The 20,294-nt window shown below is 39.0% G+C and overlaps 1 protein-coding gene and 1 non-coding gene across 3 annotated transcripts in view; one reads left to right on the top strand and one right to left on the bottom strand.

Annotated features, from left to right (window-relative positions):
* The window catches only part of Ino80d (INO80 complex subunit D), a 72,769-nt gene extending 54,193 nt beyond the window's left edge, over positions 1-18,576 (bottom strand). For both annotated transcript variants that reach the window (XM_026394570.2, XM_026394569.2), the window contains exons 1-3: positions 18,411-18,576; positions 11,832-11,934; positions 720-770 (exon numbers count right to left, since the gene is read on the bottom strand). The gene's annotated coding sequence lies outside the window, so the exon portion shown is untranslated. The remainder of the gene's footprint in view (positions 1-719; positions 771-11,831; positions 11,935-18,410) is intronic.
* On the top strand, positions 2,484-2,556 carry Trnaa-ggc (transfer RNA alanine (anticodon GGC)). Its single transcript has one exon. It is a non-coding gene; the product is annotated as a tRNA-Ala (tRNA).
* Positions 18,577-20,294: the final 1,718 nt, after the last annotated feature.

Genomic DNA, 20,294 nt, shown 5'->3' on the forward strand with positions numbered 1-20,294 from the left:
GAGGAATGGGGATAATCTTATCAAAAGGAACCCAAATACTACATATAATTATAATGCTCTAATAAAAAGTAAAATTTTTAAAAAATGTTATTTTCCTTCTAATACTCCACCACACTATAACATCTAAACTCTAAGCTTTTTCAGCACAAAGCCTAGTCATCCAACCACAGTTATATCATCCAGCACTCCACCTCACCTGGTGCTTCTAATTACTGGAAGTAGGATAATAATCATTGCTTAAGCCTTCTGAGATTCCATTAGAAAATGGAAGGGAATTTTACAATACTGACTACCTTTCTATATCCAAAAGACCTTTGCCTTTGCCTATACCCTTCTGCCCCCAAAAGGGTAGCTATTACATAACCCCACAGGAGTCCACAACACTGAAACTCAAACCTATTTTGCAAAGTCAGTGTCTCTGAGAGCTGATGCAGACCAACCCATCCTCCCAAAGCTGATGGAACAGCTTAAGATACCAGCTACAGGAACACTTGGGAAATACCCTTTCATTCAGAATCTGAACATGGAGCTAGGGTGCAACTCAGTGGTAAAGTGTATGTTCTTATCATGTGCAAAGCCCTGGTTTCAACCCTTAGTGCTTAAAAAAAAAAAAAAAAAAAGAAAAAAGGTTGAATGAAACATTCCGTATACCAGCAAATGACAAGAAACATAAATACTTGAGAAGACACAGTCGTTCCAGCCCCAAATATAACACTTACTGTGTTATCTTGATCAAATCATTTAACCTCTCTGAATCTCAGTTTTCTCATCTGTAAAATAGGGATAATAGGAGATGTTATCACTGTTGTTCTAAGGATCAAATGATACAAAGCATGTAACAGTAAGGATCATGCCTAGCACATGGTAAGTGCTGGATAAATTTAAGTTATTATTCACAAATGTTAATTCTTTTTTAAGAAACATTTTAAAAAATATTTTTTTAGTTGTAGATGAACACAATACCTTTATTTTATTTGTTTTCATTTTTATGTGGTGCCAGGGATCGAATCCAGTGCCTCACGCATGATAGGCAAGTGCTCTACTGAGCCACATCTCCGGCCCATAAATGTTAATTCTTATATTACTAATTTCACCTACTAGTGATAATGGTAGCATATTTGTATTCTCCTTAAGAAACATTTCGATAACTTTAATAGATTTAAAAAAATGCAATATTAATAAATCACTCAAATTACTAAGTAAATCTAATAACATCAATATAAAACAAAAATTAGAGCTTTTCCTTTCCACCTTATTGGGATGCAAGAGTTGGACTACAAATTCATTTAGCTTTCCTAAAGGTCTGAATAGTTAGGACAGGAAATATGTCAAAGCAACCCAGACGATTTTTCATTCTTATACTCTCTTAAACTACTCATCTACCTGGCAAAGTCTTTCACAAATTAGTTCAAGTAAGTGTGTATGAACTTCAGTGAAAAAATACCCTGGGTACAATTAAGCTTAAAAAGTTATATACAGTTCCTTAGCCCATTTATTGATTGGGTTGTTTTGTTTTTGGGTGTTTTCTGAGTTCTTTATATATCCTGGAGATTAATGCTCTGAGGTGCATGTGGTAAACATTTTCTCCCATTCTGCTGGCTCTCTTCACTTATTGATTGTTGCCTTTGCTGAGAAGAAGCTTTTTAGTTTGAAGCTGTCCCATTTATTGATTCTTGATTTTACTTCTTGCACTTTAGAAGACTTGTTAAAGAAGTCAAATCCTAAGCCAACATGGTGAAGATTTGGGCCTATTTTTTCTTCTATTAGGCACAGGGTTTCTGTTGCCTAAGTCTTTGATCCACTTTGAGTTTTGTGCAGGGTGAGAGATGGGGGTTTAGTTTCATTTTGTTACATGTGGATTTCCAATTTTCCCAGCACTATTTATTGAATAGGCTAGTTTTTCTCTACTAAATGTTTTTGGCGCCTCTGTCTAGCACGAGATAGCTGTATTTATGTGGGTTTGTCTCTTTGTCTTCTATTTGTAATACTGGTCTACATGTCTGTTTTGGTGCCAATATCACACCATTTTTGTTACTAAGGCTCTGTAGTATAGTTTAAGGTCTGGTATTGTGATGCCTCCTGCTTCACTCTACTGTCATGTATAACTAATTAAAACAAATAAAAAACTTTTTTAAAAAAAGTCATTTACAGAATCTGTTTGATTACCTTTATAGAAAAAAAAAAAGAAAGAAAGAAAGAGGGCTGGGATTGTAGCTCTGTGGTAGAGTGCTTGTCTGGCGCTCATAAGATCCTGGGTCAATCCTCGGCACCACATAAAAATAAATAAACAAAATAAAGATATTGTATCATCTACAACTAAAAAAATAATTTTTTAAAAAGAAACAAACCTGTGTGTTGGTATGTAGAAGAATATTTTACAAATCACATAAGTCTAAGGGCAAGAATGGAGGGATATGAAAGGCAATGCTTACATTTTACTATGAAATTTCCTAGTTATGCAATCAAAATTGAGGATTTCAGGCTGGGGATGTGGCTCAGTGGTAGGGCGCCCGCCTGGCATGCGTGAGGCACTGGGTTCGATTCCCAGCACCACATAAAAATAAAAATAAAGATATTAAAAAAAAAGAATTTAAAAATTGAGGATTTCACCTTTCTTTCCAGTTTTTTAAGCATATATTCTCCCATAACTCAATTAGCTAGAACCACTAGAAAAAATGTTAAGCAATAAAAGCAAAGCTGTGCATAATGTCACACACCTGTGATCCCAGGTACTCTGGAGGCTGAGGCAGAAAAAATTACAAGTTTGAGGCGAGCCTCAGGAAATTAGTGAGACTCTGTCACAAACTAAAAAAATAAAAGAGTCAGATGTAGCTCAATGATAGAGCACCACTGGGTTTAATGCCCAGTACAACAAATAATAATCATGATGATGATAATAATGACAGTGGCAGCAACACTGTTAACTCCTAAATTTAAATAACTGCTTCATTAGAAATAATGCTAACTTGCATCACATCACAACACATATTCCATATTTGTAGTTCCATGGGAAAGTGTATGCTTAGCACATGCTAGGCCCTGGGTCAATCTCAAGCACCAAAGAAAAGAAAAAAAGTAAACCACAGGGGCTGGGGTTGTGGTTCAGCGGTACAGCACTTGTCCCGCACATGTGAGACTCTGGATTCGATCTTCAGCACAACATAAAAATAAATAAAGATATTGTGTCCATCTACAACTAAAAAAATATTTTTAAAAAAGCAACCCACAATTCCTATTATTTATTTGTTTATTTACTAGTGCTGGGGATTGAACCCAGGGCCTTGTGCATGCACAGCAAGCACTCTGCCAGCTGAGTTACATCCCCAAGCCCAACAATTCCTATCTTACTAAGAATAGGTTTTTGAGCTGGGCATGGTGAAAAATACCTGTAATCCCAGCAATTTGGGAGACTGAGGCAGGATGTACACAAGATGGAGACCAGCCTCTGTCAATTATCAAGACCCTCAGCAATTTAAAAAGATACTCTCAAAATAAAAAAATAGCAAGTCAGGGGGATATAGCTCAGAGGTTAAGTGATCCAAGTTCAATCCCCAGTATAAAAAAAAGGGGGGTGGGGATGGGGACCAGAAATGTAATTCATTGGTAAAGCACCCCTGGGTTAAGACCCCCAATACTGTCAAGTTTCTGAGTTTTTGTTTTATTTGGAAGAGTTGAATCAAAAATATCCTACTATAATTTAACTTCTATTTTTCCTTATCTTTTTGTCTTAAAAATTTTAATGGTGAGCTGGATATGGTGGCGCACACCTGTAATCCCAGCGACTCTGGAGGCAGAGGCAGGAAGATGCTGAAGCCAGACTCAGCAAGGCCCAAAGCAACTTAGTAAAAGTTGATGGTTAATTTAACCAATTTTTTCATCACCTAGGGAAATCTTATTTCCTGTTTACACTTTTAAAATTATGGTGTTTAACACCTCCATATAAGAAAAATATAAGAAAAGCCAACTTGATTATCATATATTATTTATTCTTTTAATGTGCTGTTGAATGACACCAATATCTAGGATTTGTTTTTTTTTTTTTTAACTTTTAATTAATCTTTTTTTTTTTTTTTGGTAATCAGGGATTGAACCCAGGGGTGCTAACCACTGAGCCACATTCCCAGTCCTTTTTATTTTGAGACAGATTCTCACTAAGGTGCTTAGGGACTCACTAGTTTGCTGAGACTGACCTCAAACTTTTGATCCTCTTGCCTCAGTCTTCCAAATTGCTGGGATTATAAACAAGTGCCTCTATGCCCAGCAAGATTTTTGTATTTTGAGAATGGTATAGTTTTCTTCTGTGTGTTTTGGCAGATTGGTATCAATATAATGGTGCAAAAAGTAATTTACAAAACATTTTTTTAATTTTCCTATGTTCTTTTTTCTACATGCGTGTACACACAGGTTGTGTTGGGGATCTAACCCAGGGCCTCCTGAGAGCTAGGCAGAGCTCTACCACTGAGCTTAACTCCATCCCTCTTTTTCTGATCTTTAAGAATGTAAAAAGCATTTCAGTTATCTATGTTCCTTGGGTTGCTTGAGCCTAATAGTGCTCTTCTGTTTTCAATTTATCTGTATCCAGTTGAGCAGAGTAAACTTTTTACATTTAATTTTCTAAATATCCATGTCCTACTGCACCTTCACATACAATGTGATATTTGTGTTTTCTCCCTTTGTTCATGATGAGCTTTAGTTTATCTGCTTAATATTTTTATCAACACTGTCTACCAAAAATAAAAAACATCTTATTAGCACTCTCATTTATTATTATTAGCACTCTCATTTATCTACTTCCTCAATTTCTGCTTTTATCTCTGCTAATACCATCCTTCCACTTTCTTCCAATTATTTTATTCTACTTCTTGGATTGAATTTTCCTTCTTTTCCAGCTTAATATTATTCTATTTACATCTATGAATTTTCCTTTGAGTACAGCTTTAACTATATGTCCCATAGGTATTAATACACAGAATTTTGACTATCAGCACATTCTACCATTTGGTTTAATTTTTTATTTTTCCTTTGACCCAAGAGTTAGTCTTTTTCAGGGCTGGGGTTGTGGCTCAGTGGTAGAATGCTTGCTTAGCATGCGTGAGGCACTGGGTTTGATCCCCAGCACCACTTAAAAAAACTAAATAAATAAAATAAAGGTGTTGTGTCCATCTACAACTAAAAATATTCTTCTTAAAAAAAGAGGGTTTTTTTTTCAAATGGAAAATTTTTGTACTTTTCTGTTTAAATTCTAGAAAAGAAATAGGATCATAATCTACATATATCTTTGCTTCTTATATTAACTAAATTTTTTTTGGAGGCCTAAAGGGTGTGTGAAAAAAAAAATCATTGTTTTCATGGTATGTTGTTTGTTACACCATTTATGATGTTATTAACCTCATGTGTCATATCCTATGTCATAACCTATTCTCTATTCTTATTCTATCAAGGACTGGAAGAGTTGAATCAAAAATCCCCTACTATATCTAACTTCTATTTTTCCTTATCTTTTTGTCTTAAAAATTTTAATGGTGAGCTGGGTATTTTGTAAATAAAATTTTACTGAATACAGCCATGCTCATTCACTTAAATACTGTCCATGTCTGCTGCTTTGGGGGTTATCATAAGCTGAGCAGATGTGACAGACATCACAGAGCCACAGGCCGAAAAAGTATGATTTCACTAAAGTATGATTTACTGTTTTGTTGTTGTTGTTGTTTATTTTTTACAGTGCTAGGGATCAAACCCTGAATCTCATGCATACTAGACATATGCTCTACCACTGAGCTACACCCTCAGCCTTATTCCTGGCTATTTGTGGGGGGGGGGGGGTTGTACTGGAGATTGAACCCAGTACACTCTACCACTAAACTATATCCCAGTCCACAGCCCTTTCTATTTTTTTAGTTTGAGACAGGATCTCACTAAATTCCCGGGGCTAGCCTTGAATCTGGGACCTCCTAGCCTTGCTGGGACCACACCTGGCTTTATCAACTATTAAATACTCTTTTATTAGATTTGACTTTTGCTTCAGTTTACTTATATGACAGATATTTCATCTCAATTCATTATATTTCTTTGTACTGTTTGTAAATTTTAATTCATTACATATTCCACCATATAGCTGTTTTCTTGGAAGATTTATAGTCTCTCCATTAGAAGACATTTCTTGATTTCAGACAGATAACTGTATGTATCAGCATTATTGCTGAAAATTATTGTTAAAAATATTTTAATTGAACAAGGTACTGTGGTGCACATGTGTAATCCTAGCAGCTCAGGAGGCTGAGGCAGGTGGATCACAAGTCCAAGGCCAACCTCAGCAATTTAGTGAGACCATGGGCACTTAGTGAGATCCTGTCTCAAAATAAAAAGGGCTAGGGATGTGGCTTAGCAAAACACTTATAACACTGAGCTACTTCCACATCCCTTTTCACTTTTTATTTTAAGACAGCGTCTCACTAAATTACCCAGCCTGGTGATGAACTCAACAATTCTGCCTCAACCTTCTGAATAGCCACGATTATAGGAGTGTATGCCCAGCCTCCTTCATTTATTGTGTTGACATCTTGATGGTATCAATTATTGGTATGCTAGATGTTATATTCCTTATCTATCATTGTCTCTAAAGTCTTTAATTTTTTCTTTTTTGATTTCTTAAATTTCTCAAGCTTGCCTCCATTATCCATTGCTTTGAACGTTAACATTCATTTGTATAAATGACCATGCTTTTCTCTTTATTCTGTACACTGGTTTCATCTGCTCACTCTTATCTCCTTCAGTTGTTATTATTTTTCTTGAACTTTAAAATCTCATCTTTAAATTCTAATTTCAGAGGAGCCATACCTCACCACTACTCCACCCCATCTCCTCCCACTGGAACTACTTGATCACAATTTTCACCTACTCTGCTGTTTTTGAAAAAATTTCCCCCCCAGTCCTGGGGGTGGAACTGAAGGCCAAGCAAGTCAAGCATGCCAAGCAGGTTCTTACCACTGAGTTGCGTCCCCAGCCCCTGGTTTTTTGATAATTTTTTTATCACTGTTCTCTGGAGGTTCTAACTCATTGCTGGACTACTTTCCCAAGCCCATAAGTACCCACTTGCCATAGATTTGGAAGGGATGATTCTTTAGCCTTGATTCCTTTTTAGTTGATAAACATGAGCAGCTGTTGAGTTTCCTTGCTAACAATTTCTGCCCAATTTTTTTGGGGGGGCAGGGAGGAGCATTACTAGGGATTGATCCCAGGGACACTACCTCTGAGCTACATCCCCACCCCTTTTTTTGAGAGAAGGTCTTGCTAAATTGCCTGTGCTGGCTTGGAACTTGCAGTTCTCCTGCCTCAGCCTCTCGAAACCCTGGCATTCTGGGTTTGTGCCATTATGCTCCATCCATTTTGAACTTGCAAAAATGGTAGGACTGCAGTTTATAATTCTGCCCCACCTCCTGGGCCACTTGGGGAGCCCAATACATGCCCTACTTTGTCATTCCAAGCAAGAAGTTATTGCCCTCAGGGTGTGTCACCTACTTGGGAGAAAGCTGCTCCCCTCACCAACCTGATTCTAAAGAGGAAATCATTCTTTCTTAGCATCTTGATTTAATTTTCTCTGCACCTAAGGACATCTAATTTTCACATATTCTGATTATGAGCTTATGGTAGTTATTCCAGATTTGAGTTTCTTTTCTCTAATTCTATTTCTATTATTTTGTGGTTGGTTTAGAGAGGAAAAAGAGATGTAAGTACTGTACCATCATTAACCAGATGTATCTACATTGTAAAACATAACATAGTAAAATCAAAATCATAAAACTTACAAACTTTCTCATAATTCTGAATTCTTTTTTAAATTAAAGAACTTGCTAAATTCGTGTCATTTTCCCTTTAAAGGCGAAAAGTATTTACTTATTAGACACTTAAGAAAAGTTTTTCATTTTCTCAATAGTTGTGAATGCCATAATGCAAGACATACTTTTTGTCCTTAGAAAATTATAATCTATAAAATGAGACACATTAAAAAGAAAGGGAGTGAAAGAAAGTCCTTGGAAAACTTGGAATGGAACCACCATTTGACCTAGTTGCTACACTCCTCGGCATATACCCAAAGACTTAAAGCCAGCAAAAAAAATAAAATTAAAAAAAAAAAAAAAAAAAATATATATATATATATATATATATATATATATATGGCCATATCAATGTTTATAGCAGCTCAATTCCAATAGTTAGTGCCCTTCAACAACAGATAAAGAAAATGTGGTATGTATACACAACAGAATATTACTCAGCCATAAAAAAGAATGAAATTATGCCATTTGCCAGTAAGTGGATGGAACTGGAGACTATCATGCTACGTGAAATAAGACAATCCCAAAAGACTAAAGGCCGAATGTTCTCTCTATATGCGGATGCTAACACACAGTAAATAAGAAGGGTGCAGCAGAACAAGAAGTTCATTGGATTAGACGATGGGAATGGAGGGAGGATAGGAAAAGAAAAGAGAATAGAATGAATCGAACATAACTTCTATGTTCATATAGGACTACACAACCAATGAAACTCCACATCACGTAAAACCATAAGAAGGTATACTTCATATATGTATAATACATCAAAATACATTCTACTGTCATGTACACCTAAAAAGAACACATTTTTTACAAGAAAAAAAAAGAAAGAAAGGGAGCAGATAATTGGGGAACCTTTATTCAGAGCTCTAGACACCTCAGGTTCCTCTACTCTCACCAAGCTTATAAACAGAATGTTCCATCTGCCCACATAAATGGTCCTCTTCCCTCTTTATCTTCTACTTAGTGCTCCCTCCTATGGTCAACCCTGGTATAATCCTTAAGAAGACAGACCCCACAAAGCTCAACCAGAAACATGAGTTAGTTACATGTTCTTCTGAGGTACTGCCTCCATTTCCCCGTTTCTACATCCATCCAAGTCCTACTTTGCCTGTTGACTTCTGTCCTAGAAAATAAAACTCCTAAAAAAACCAACAGTTTTCTGTGCATCATTATATTCCTCGGTCTACCCTGGTACCCAGAAGTTAGTAGATGTTCAATAAGTACATGCTGAATGAAGAGATTTTGTAAAAGTAATTCTTAATTCCAGATTATGTATTCAAAGTTCACGACATTCACCCACTTATCATTAAATAATTCTTAAAAACCATTAAATTGAGCCAGAAGCAATGGTGCCTGCCTGTAGTTCCAGTGACTCAGGAGGCTGAGGCAGGAGGATCACAAGTTGGGAGGTAGCCTTAGCAACTTAGCAAGATCCTATCTCAAAATAAAACAAATGGAAAAGCCTTTCTACTGTCATGTACAACTGATTAGAACTCATACATTTTTTTTAAAAAGTAAAAAATAAGTGAATAAATAATATGGCTCTGTGATAAAGCACACCTGGGTTCAATGCCCAGAACCAAAAACAAAAATCAAAAAACCTCTACTAAATTGGTACTTTTGTCTACAGAATTATTTCTAGGAGCCATAGTCAGATATCATGACAAAGTCAGTATACACTAAAAGTTATAAAATGTTTTTAATATTGCAGAATGTTTATGAAGTAACATGTTTCATCAAATAGATGTCATATAATTTGCTACTCAATATTTATTCAAAAAGTAATGTTGAAAATGTAAAAACTCATTAAAAGTCTACCTATTCAACTCCTTTCCAACTCTAAGAATTCATTAGTCCATTCAACTGCCCTCTTTTAGTATTTACCCACAAAATGTGAAAGTTTTCACTAATCACCCCAACCTTCCTTTTTTTTCTTGGTACTGGAAATTGAACTCAGAATGCTGTGCAACTGAGCTATATCCCCAGCCCTTTTAATTTTGAGACAGGGTCTTGCTAAGTTGCCCAGATTGGCCTTAAAAGTTGGGATCCTCCTGCCTCAGCCTCCAGAGTCACTGGAATTACAGGCAAGTGTCACTGTGCCTAGTTTACCTATACTTCTATGCCACTCATAAACATATTTAAAGCTGGACACCGCAGCGCATACTTGTAATCCCAGCGGCTCTGGGAGGATGAGACAGGAGAATCTCGAGTTCAAAGCCAGCCTCAGCAAAAGCAAGGCGCTAAGCAACTCAGTGAGACCCTGTCTCTAAATAAAATACAAAATAGGGCTGGGGATGTGGCTCAGGGGTTGAGTGCCTCTGAGTTCAATACTCAGTACCAAATAAAAAAAAAAAAATTAAAAATATATATATTTAATTTCAACATCTTATAAACAATTTCTCCTTAATTTTTATATGTAGCTGTGATTAATTTTTCCTCATTTCTTTTGATATTTTTAAAGTCCGATAAAATGGCCATTTTATAGCATTCTTTGCATCTTCCTTTTGAATAGTCAACTGTCCAGCCTGCACAGCTGGAGTTCACAATCACCTCACTCCTTGATACTCACTATAATAAACAAAGGAAACAAAAAATACATAAGGTCCACATAAACATGTATAGGTCCTAAGATTTAAATACTATCACATTTTCTGGGCTCAGTGGTAGAGTGTTTGCCTAGCTGTGGGAGACTGGTTGGATCTCCAGCACTGCAAAAAACAAAAAATAAAAAGAGGGATAAAACAGCTTTAACTTTTAACACATGATAATCACTTAAAATAGGAAGAAAATCTTAACCAGACAAAATTTATTAACAGCTTTAGCAGCTATCACCTTCAGCTGTGGAGACAACTAGCTTAGAATTTAAAAGATCTATGTTCCCTTAAAGAGAAAATGCAGGTAAGTAAGAACTTTAAAGCAACAGCAACATATACATTCATCTATTACCAAAATGCAGAAATGACTATTACTGAAAATAGATGAGATTCAGGTCTCAGAAAGAATATTCCACAGCAAATACATCCACGTACACTAGAATTCAGAAACAGTAAATATGTTAAGATGCAGAATCTTTTTCCAAAAAATCCTTCTTGATACTATATATTGAGTTTAACTGTAAAATAAAACAGTTCATTTTCATAGTTTCTTTCTTCTTGCAAATACAGAGAAAAAGATATTAGCAGGGAGAAAGGAAGATAAGCTTTTAGCACAAGCAGCCAATGGATTTTTCAGTCTTCCAATAACAACCACAAAACAATTTGACAAAACGCGAACATTATTCTCTTTGGGACTACTGCTGGGTCACCGCCATTCGGACTCCCTGTGTGTCATTATTGTTCTTTTGAGTCTCCTGTTTCAGAAGCATGTTCATTTCACTGCCACAGCATTTTTCTCTAGTTGCCACCTATAATTTTATATTCTACCACCTTTAAGGAGCATTAACCTAAAAACATATCTTACGATTTTTTTAAACTAGCATGAATCAAAATCCTGAGATGTTAACTTTCCAAAATATTTAATGAAGATGAAAAGGCTATTTACTTATCCCCAAAGGAGTAGCTATTGTTAAAATCACATTTAGAGTCTCATACTTAAAAGTCTTAAGGTTTTTCCTTCATGTTAAGACTTTTAAAATTGAGTTTTAATTCAACTTGACAGAACACAAAATGTAACTGTAGCTAAACAGACAACTATATTAACTTTTAAAAAAAAAAACAAACGAACATTCTCATTTCAATGTGAAAAGGAGTAAAATTTGACTGAGGAATGATGAAAACCTACCAGCTCATGTGACTAAAAGAGGAAAAAAGAAATCTGTGAGAAAACTGCCTACTGCCCCAAACTTAAAGCAATATTCAGTATAATTAAAGTTTAAATTAGAATTACTTAAAAATAAATGTTTGCCAGATGTCTATGTGCCAAAGACTGCTCTTGCATTGTTCATATAAGCTTGCATTATGAATTTAAAATTAAAATAATTTCAATGGCCTTTACCTGATTTATTAGAAAGGTAAGGATAGTTTATGCAGCAGTAGAGATCACTCATTGGCTCTGGTAGGAATCAGTGATGGGGCTCAAATCTGGTAAATTCTCTCATCTGAAAAGGAAGATTATAATTGTATATACCTCATTCAGTTGCTCAGGAGAATTAAATTAGGTACTTCACAAACTGTGCTTAGCATAGTACCCAGTACATAGTAATCACTTAGTGTTAACTACTATTAGAAGCAGTAAGTAGTAACTTATTAGTATTATCATTTTAATCTAGAATCTGCAGGACTAAAATGCCCTCTCCAACTGCTAGTGGTTTTCTGAATAGTACTGTATAATTCTCCACCAGGCCCTCCCACCCTATTTGGGCTAGACTTACAGAATCCACCAAGAGTTCTTTCCTATATTCCATATTAGAAATCTAATATAAAAATATTTTCTATGTCTCAAAATTAAAAAATAAAAAAAATAAGGGCTAAGAATGTAGCTCAGTGACAGAAAGATTGCTAGCATGGACAGGCCCTGGTTCAATTCTCATTACTGCAAAAAATTAAAAATATTCTCTATAGAGTCTTTTTAATATTTATTTATTTACTTTAGTTTTAGGTGCACAATTTCTTCATTTTATTTTTATGTGGTGCTAAGGATTGAACCCAGTGCCTCACACATACTAGGCGAGTGCTCTTCCTCTGAGCCACAACCACAGCCCCTCTATAGTCTTTACATACTAATAATTTTGTGATGGGCAATACTAGCAGAATGAGCAGGGTTTGATTTGGTTAAACATGTATTAGCTCTCGTCAATAATCCTTTACAACAAATGTTTTCTGAGTTCTACCATTGTCATAGTCACTATTGTTGCAGAAACCCCACAAGAGGGACAAGAAAGAAGAAAAACTAAGTTGTAGCTATACTCTTCAAAGTTCTTTTGTTCTAAGAATCTGAAACGAATGGCCTCTTTGTTACTAAATTCCACATACACTTTTCCATCTCTGGCTTATGTGACCTCTCTACAGCATGACACTGTTGGCCACTTTCTCTTTCTTGGAAAAATCTCTGCTTCCTGGCTGCTCAGTCAGTGGCTTCCTTCTCTGGGCCCCACACTTATAGGCCAATGTTCCCCAAGGTTCTTCTGATCTCATCTTAAAGGGGTGCAAGAAGAAATGCCTACAGGGGCCACAGGAGTGGGCCAGGAGCAGCCTTTACAGAAGTTTGCTCATCCAAAGGCACTGACTCAAGCCAGTTCCAACAAGTTGTTGCAATTAAAAAAAAAAAAAAAATAGACCTAGTGTTTTCAGATCTTCCAAATTTTCAAGATTAAAAACTTAAAACTTTTCCATAAAATCTTCCAATATTTTCATGTCAGCAGCTCACTGAAACTTGTATGCATACAAGAGGGATAACAGTTACCCAGCAATTTTATAAATCCACTTCCTCATCAATGAAATTGCAGTAATTAAGTCACACATAAACATAAAAAGTCTAAATCAAAGAAAACATCCCTATAGGCTTTTATTATCATTTGACTCCATATCTAACAAGACTAGAGGTTACTACCCAGGTTTCCAAACAAATGTACAAAACTGTCCAAGTGCATTTTCCTTTCCTTAAGAACCAGTGACCACACCAATCTATTTCTGATCTGCTTTTACCTTTTCAGCATCTATGAAGATGATGCCCACATTCACATGTGGCCAACCTCTGGAACCCACTTACCTTCTGCACCTGCCTCTGCCACCTCCTCTCCATCTCTCTGCCACCTTAATTCTGGCCAGCTTCACTCTTTTCTCAGTAGCTGCCTCATTGTTCTAATTCCAATCATGCTCTCCTCTATGCCACTCTTTATACAACCTGAGTCCTCTAGATTGTAAATCACTTCTTTGGTCAAAGGCCTTAAATTTATAAGAAATCTGAACTTCTTTATGTAACATACAAACTCCTGAAGTCCTGGCCAGGCTGACCCCTCCCCTCACCTTTTACTCCCCCACTCCCCCTACTCCAGGGCCACACAGAACCACAATTTGCAACACAGAATGCTCCTTTGTCCCTAGGCATTTATTCATACCAGCAGGTCCTACCTCCTTGAATACCTAACTCCTCCCATTCCCTTAGAAAAGAAATCTCTGCAAAGCCCTCACTTTAAGGCCTGCCCCCAGGCCAGAGGAGAAAAATAGGTTTCCTCAATACTGGCTTAGTTTTCTTCCGAAGTAGACTAAAAACTCCTCAAGGGCAGAGCTACCACAAGGAAACTAATCTGGTAGATGAATGAATCAGCAGTGACTTCACCAATTCCTGTCATCTCTTCAGGCAACACTCTTTAAAGTGAGCCCACCAAGGCCACAAACAGTACTCAGGCCTTCAAGGCCATGCAGGTCACTTCAAATCTTCCAGGAGGCCAAGAGTCAAACAAACCTACCTCCTCCTTTGCCAGTGGGTACATTTATCACTCCTTTACATTTGCCAACTAGAAAGAATTGGGTAGCAGAGGCTAGGCTGACTGCAAGCTGCTGGAACTGTCCATGTGTTTACTGCACAATTTTTTACTGGCACAAGAATATGTACTTGGCCCAAGAAATTAACTATAATATTCTTTCTGTAGTCAAATACTTATTAGTATTATTAACATATATTGAGTCAAAACTCATTAAAAATTCACACAAGAATATAAAAAATCTTTAGAGGAAAATATTACATGAAGTTTATCCACTAGGAACTATTTTAAAGGACTGATGTGTAAATCCTCATTTTTTACAGCAACCCTATGAAGTAAACACTATATTGCCCCCTTTCATGGATGAAGAAACTGAGATAGTAATTTTAATTACCCAATTTCACACAGCTAGGATTCAAGACCAATGTGACTCTAGAGTCCAATCTTCTAACCAACATAAAACCTCACAATTACTGTTACGATTAACAGCCTATGCTTACGTGGATGTATATACATGCATATACTCAAAGAAAACACACTTAAAATGTTAACAGTAGATGGGCTGCGGATGTAGCTCAGTGGTAAGAGCACTTGCCCACACAGGTCCCTGAGTGTGATCCCAGTACTCAAAAATAATAACAATGGTTATCCCCTGAGTGGGATGAATAGTAATTCTCCAAACACAGAATAAGAATGTATTATTTTTAATTACAGAAAATAAGTAAACAAATAAAATAAATAGTATTTAGATGGTGCTACCAGAAAGGTAAAGTGGGCTAGGGGGATCAATCTTCCATCAGTAACTATTCTGGGGCCAAGCACATGGCTATTTCACTTACTGCTTAAGTCAAATAAATTTATTTCCATTTCCAGATAAAGAAACCAAAGATTAAGTAACCTGCCAAGTGAAAGACCTGGGATCAGAACCCAAAAGCCCAGTTCAAACATGTCAGACTATAAGATGCCATGATACAATAAAATTTCCCCCAAAATCAATCTTAAAAACAAATCACAAGCTGGGCGCGGTGGCACACACCTGTAATCCCAGTGACAAGAGGATCAAAAGTTCAAAGCCAACCTCAGCAACTTAGTGAGGCCCCATCTCAAAAATAAAATGGGTTAGGGATATGGCTGAGTGGTTGTGCACTCCTGGGTTCAATCCCTGGTACCAAAACAACAACAACAACAACAGATCATATTTTTTGAAGGAATAAAAACCAAGTAGTCAGGCTGGGCATATTAGCTCAGTTGGTAGAGTGCTTGCCTTGTATGCACAAGGCCCTGGGTTTGATCCCCAGCACCTTCCCCCGCCCCCCAAAAAAGTAGTCTTATCACCTTAAGTGCAAGGAGGGGGGAAAAAAAAAACCTAAAATTTTAACTTGTTTTTTTTTTTTTTTTTTTAACCAAGATTCTCAAAAGATCCAGAGCATTGTCTAAAATCAACTTTTATAGTCAGGGCCTCTTTGACAAACTCACACCTGATATAGTGGGAAGGAGACTATTTGCCAAACACAACTGTATTAGCATAAGTTAAGTGGACTTCAATGTGACTCCATTGTATTTACACAGGAGTATCTGTTCTGCAGATAATTCTAGTTTCCAAGACAGCCTCCTCTATTATCCTACCTTTTTACAAGTTACCAGGTATGGGGGTTGGGGGGGGGGTTCATGTCTGGGAATATTGCTCTTTAGCTGTATTCAGATATAAATAGCCTTTTGTTATCTATAACCACTGGTCCAAACCTGGGTAGTGAGAGCTGCTGGCCCTGGGAGATCATCTCAGGTAAAAATGAATGGATCAGCAATTTTCTGAAATGACATTTTAAGTTTTGAGTACTCAGAACTTTTAAAATCCATCTAAACTAAAATCTTCATTCTTCTAAAAATAGCAGCAAACATGATTAGCTGGGGAAAAAAACATTTGGGATGGAATAGACAATGGGTTTATAAAATCTGAGGAAAGAAAATTTGATTACTTCATACTTATAAATTAAACACCAATTTTTAAAACAAAACATTTAACAGTGAAAAGGTATATTCCCTTTGCAATTTAAAGCTAATCCAATATTTGCCCTGAAAGTCTGTATTAATTTCAAATAAAATGTAACTTTTAAAAATGTCAAACCTACCATTCCTACAGGAATAAAGTAGCCCATGAGGTGATTAGATTAGGGAATTAATATGCATTTGGGACAAGTGGGAAAAAGTACCAAAGTTTTGGTATTTGTACAAACAGTTTTTGAAAGCTTAGGAATATGAAAAAACATCAAATTGTGAGGCAACAAGAGAATTTCTTTCAAACTTTAAAAATGTTCTGGGAAAAGGAATTCACAGAAGGATTTTTCCCCCCACCAGTATGCTTTAAAAATAAAGTCAAACTATAATAAAAGTAATGATTTTTGGTACACATTTATATGAAAATGTCCAAGTTAATAAGAAATTTCAACTGATCAACAGAGTTAAAACAACCATTAATTCTAATTTACATTTTGGTATGAAACCTATACAGTCTTCAATATCAAGACTTTCTTAAGCACAATGCTAAATGGTTGGTTATCTATCATTGTGGAGAATGAGTTTTACTTCAGGCAGACAAAAGGAAAAGACAGACTTGGTAAGAATCACAAGGAGTCTCAGGTGCCTGACAGAAGTCAGCTCTGAGCAAGTCATGGGTTATATCCATTGCTCTCCAAATTACTTTTTACTGTTGGTAGGGTTTGAGTGGTCAGAACGTGGAATACCTCTGCTAGAGGTCTCCAACCTGCTGCCAAGCAAGACACACACAAAAAAACACACTGCCCCAAGCTCACCAAAAAAAAAAAAAAAAAAAAAGTGGGGGGAGGGGGCGGGGGGGGGAGACAAACAGAAAGGAAAAATAACGTTTCCAAACGTGCCCACACTGGGGGCTGGGGAGGAGGGTGTCAGGAACCATTAACATTTCAACATCAACTCTAAAGAACAACCAGAAGGAGGTTAAGAGTAGCCACAGGAAACTTCCTATCCCTGAAAAGTGGGAAATCTAGAATTGGAAACTTCAGTTTACTACATTCAAAAAACAAAAATAAAAACCTCTCAGAAACTCACGACTCCAAAACAGAACTAAATTGAATCCGTTTAAACAGAAAAACAAAAACAAAAACAAAAAATAACAACAATAAAAACTCCAGAGGGCTCTTCCACAGACCCTTCTAGGATGTGGCAGTAACAAGTTTTCCTTAAAACTTCCATTTCTCCGATTCCAGAGTGCCATATAAGAATAGTGCATAAATTAATCAGTTATCAGAATCAATAAACTACTGATCTTAAACTGTAGGAAGACCTTGTTTCAGGAGCTGCCCTGCCCACCTCCCCCTCCTGCTCGCAGTCTTGAAAGCTTCCAAGCGTCCTGAGAACCAGGGACCCTTGGTTCCATTCCGGGGTTGGTTTACCGGACAGTGACCAAATAGGAGGGCTGCTCCTGCATCTGGGGGCTGCTCCAGAAATCCTGCCTGGTCCTGCCCCTCACGCTGCCTGTCTCGCTGCTCCCCACATTTCCCTCTGCCGGAGCTGACCAGAAAAGGGGATTTTGGACCCAAAGGAGTCCGGGACGAAGGAAAAGGGTGGTAAACCTGATAATAAACCCAGTTCGGGGGGTAAGGGCTAAATACGGAGATGGGCAGAGACTGTCCTGAAGAAACACCACCTGAATCTCCCTCCCTTCCCACCCCTAAAAAAAACACGGTCACTAACTAATAACGCTAAGAAAAATCCCTTGAAAACTTTTCCAAACCGGAAGAGAAGGCCTTTCCCCCAGCCTAAGGGCTCTTGGGGAACAGGCTGGAGTTTGCAGCCCGACGGGGCTCGCTGGGAGTGGGGTGGGGCGCGGGCCAGGGGTGCAGGGGCGGAGTACCTTCAATGGACAGGAACTGGCAAAGAGTTTCAAAATAGCCGAGTGCTCTCCCCACGCCCCCGGGGGTCCCGGGCGGTAGGTCCAGGGCTCCCCGAAGAGAGGGCAGACCCCAATTCGGGCCTAAAAGGAAACTTTCCGGGCCGCGGCTGCACCTGACTTCTCACCGCCCCTCCACCCCACCCCACGCCCGCCAGGCCGCCCGCCCCGCCCCGGCCTGCCGCCCGGAGCGCGAAGGAGGGGGATAAATAAATTCAACTGTTACCGGAATCCGGGGGGCGTCTGTGAGACACCCAGGGGGAAGGGGGGCCGGCGCCCATGCTCCACTCCTAGGCCTTGACGCCCCTGAAGCCCCTGTCCAGTCAGTCCGGGCCTGCCGCCCCGCGGGAGAGCCTCGGGCCGGCGCCGGATTTCGCCCCGCAGCGCCGCCGTCCCGCCTGGAGGCCCCGGGGGACCTGAGGGGGCGCGTGCAGGCCCGGGGTGCGGGGGCAGGGCGCGGCCGCCGCGGGGCCCGCCGGCCCGAGGCCTACCCGGCTCCCCCCCCCTCCCGCCGCACACCCCCACCCCGGCCCGCACAGGCCTCGCCACCCGGCCGGCTCCCGCCCCGGCCAGACCCCCGCCCGCCCGTCCGCCAGCCTTCGGTCGCCGCCGGCGGGCGACCCCGAGGCCCGTAGGCCCCCGGCCCCCGCCACCCCAGCGCCGGCCCCACTCACCCTTTCATTCTCCGCCCCGGGCCTGGCGTGGGCCGGCAAATCCCCGGCCTCACGTAAGCGCGCTCGCCGCCCGCCCTGCCTGCGCGGCCCAGCCCGCCGCCCTACGGGAGCCCGGGGATGTGGGCCGGGCCTGGGGCCGCCTCTGCTTACCTTTCAGCTGCTTTTTTTTTTTTTTTTTTTTTTTTTTTTCCTCCTTCCCCCCTTTTCCCTCGGCTGGGCTGACAGATCAGAGTGAGAGGCGCTGGCAATGGACTAGGAAGCTCGGCTGCCGCTGCTACTGCTCCCCCCTGGGCTTCAGTGAGAGCCTTTCCCTGTCAAGCAAGAGGGGTGAGGATCATATTTTTATTTTGGAAAGTAAAAAGTGCTCCCAGGGTCGGTGATTATTAAGGGGAAATCCCTGAATATACTCTCCAGCCAAGAAGGCAGGGCTGCCGGGGCTGCACAAGAAGAGGCAGCAGCCTCCTACAGCACCACTACAGGCACTGCGAGGACATAACACCAGAGTGGCTCCTCTGCCCTCCGAAACGACAACTTTCCTACCATCTTGGAGGCAGAGCAAAGGGGGGCCAGGGGGAAAAGTGCACTCGCTCCCCGATAAAGTACACATTTCTACTTCTCACCTCTGGAAAAAAGTCCACACCGGCCGTCGACACCAGCGCCTGGGGGAGAAAGCAGGGAAGAAACTGAGGGTTCATGAGAAACGTGTGCATTTGCTCCAGGGGGGAAAATGTTTCTGCATCTTCTGATGGGAAGAAATCTTTACAACCACAGGTTTTCCGGTGATTATTGTTTTCTCTTTTCTATCTTAATTTTTTTCTATGTTAGTGAAAGTCGTATTTTTTTAAGTCAGTAATGATTTTTGTCCATTACAGGTTTAAGTTCTGTGTCTGGTGGACAGTTTATAAATCTGTATGTACTTAAAGAGACTTCATAGTTATTTTGTCTATTTATTTTTGTTACTCTATATATAAATGTTTGTGTTTTCATATATATACATACACATATGTCTGTGTCACGTACTCTAAACTGAGATTGCTGTAAGACAATTGTAAAGAGATGTCTTTTGTCTCCTCCTCGCAAAGCAATGTAAATAAAACCTATTGACTGTCCAGAAAGGCATAATATTTATTTTTTACAGTGCAAATAAAAGCAGACATCACTGGAGGTTTAAATCTAACCCCAGTGTATAACTGACCATGTTTCTGGAAATAATCCTAATTCTGTTGTGGTCTGCCCATGAAGGAGGAATACTGTAAACCTGGAAATAGATTTTTAAACACAGCTTTAGGTTTCTTAAGGAAAATTATTAAGAATGATAGGTGGTCATTTCGTTTTTATCTATCTAGAGTCCTTAAAGTTTAGGTCTTTGTATTACATGTGTTGCTGTCTGCATCCTGTATCACAGAATTGAGAAATCTGTTTATTTTTGTTAAAGT

The sequence above is a fragment of the Urocitellus parryii genome, chromosome 1 (genome assembly GCF_045843805.1).
Source record: "Urocitellus parryii isolate mUroPar1 chromosome 1, mUroPar1.hap1, whole genome shotgun sequence".
NCBI lineage: Eukaryota > Metazoa > Chordata > Mammalia > Rodentia > Sciuridae > Urocitellus > Urocitellus parryii.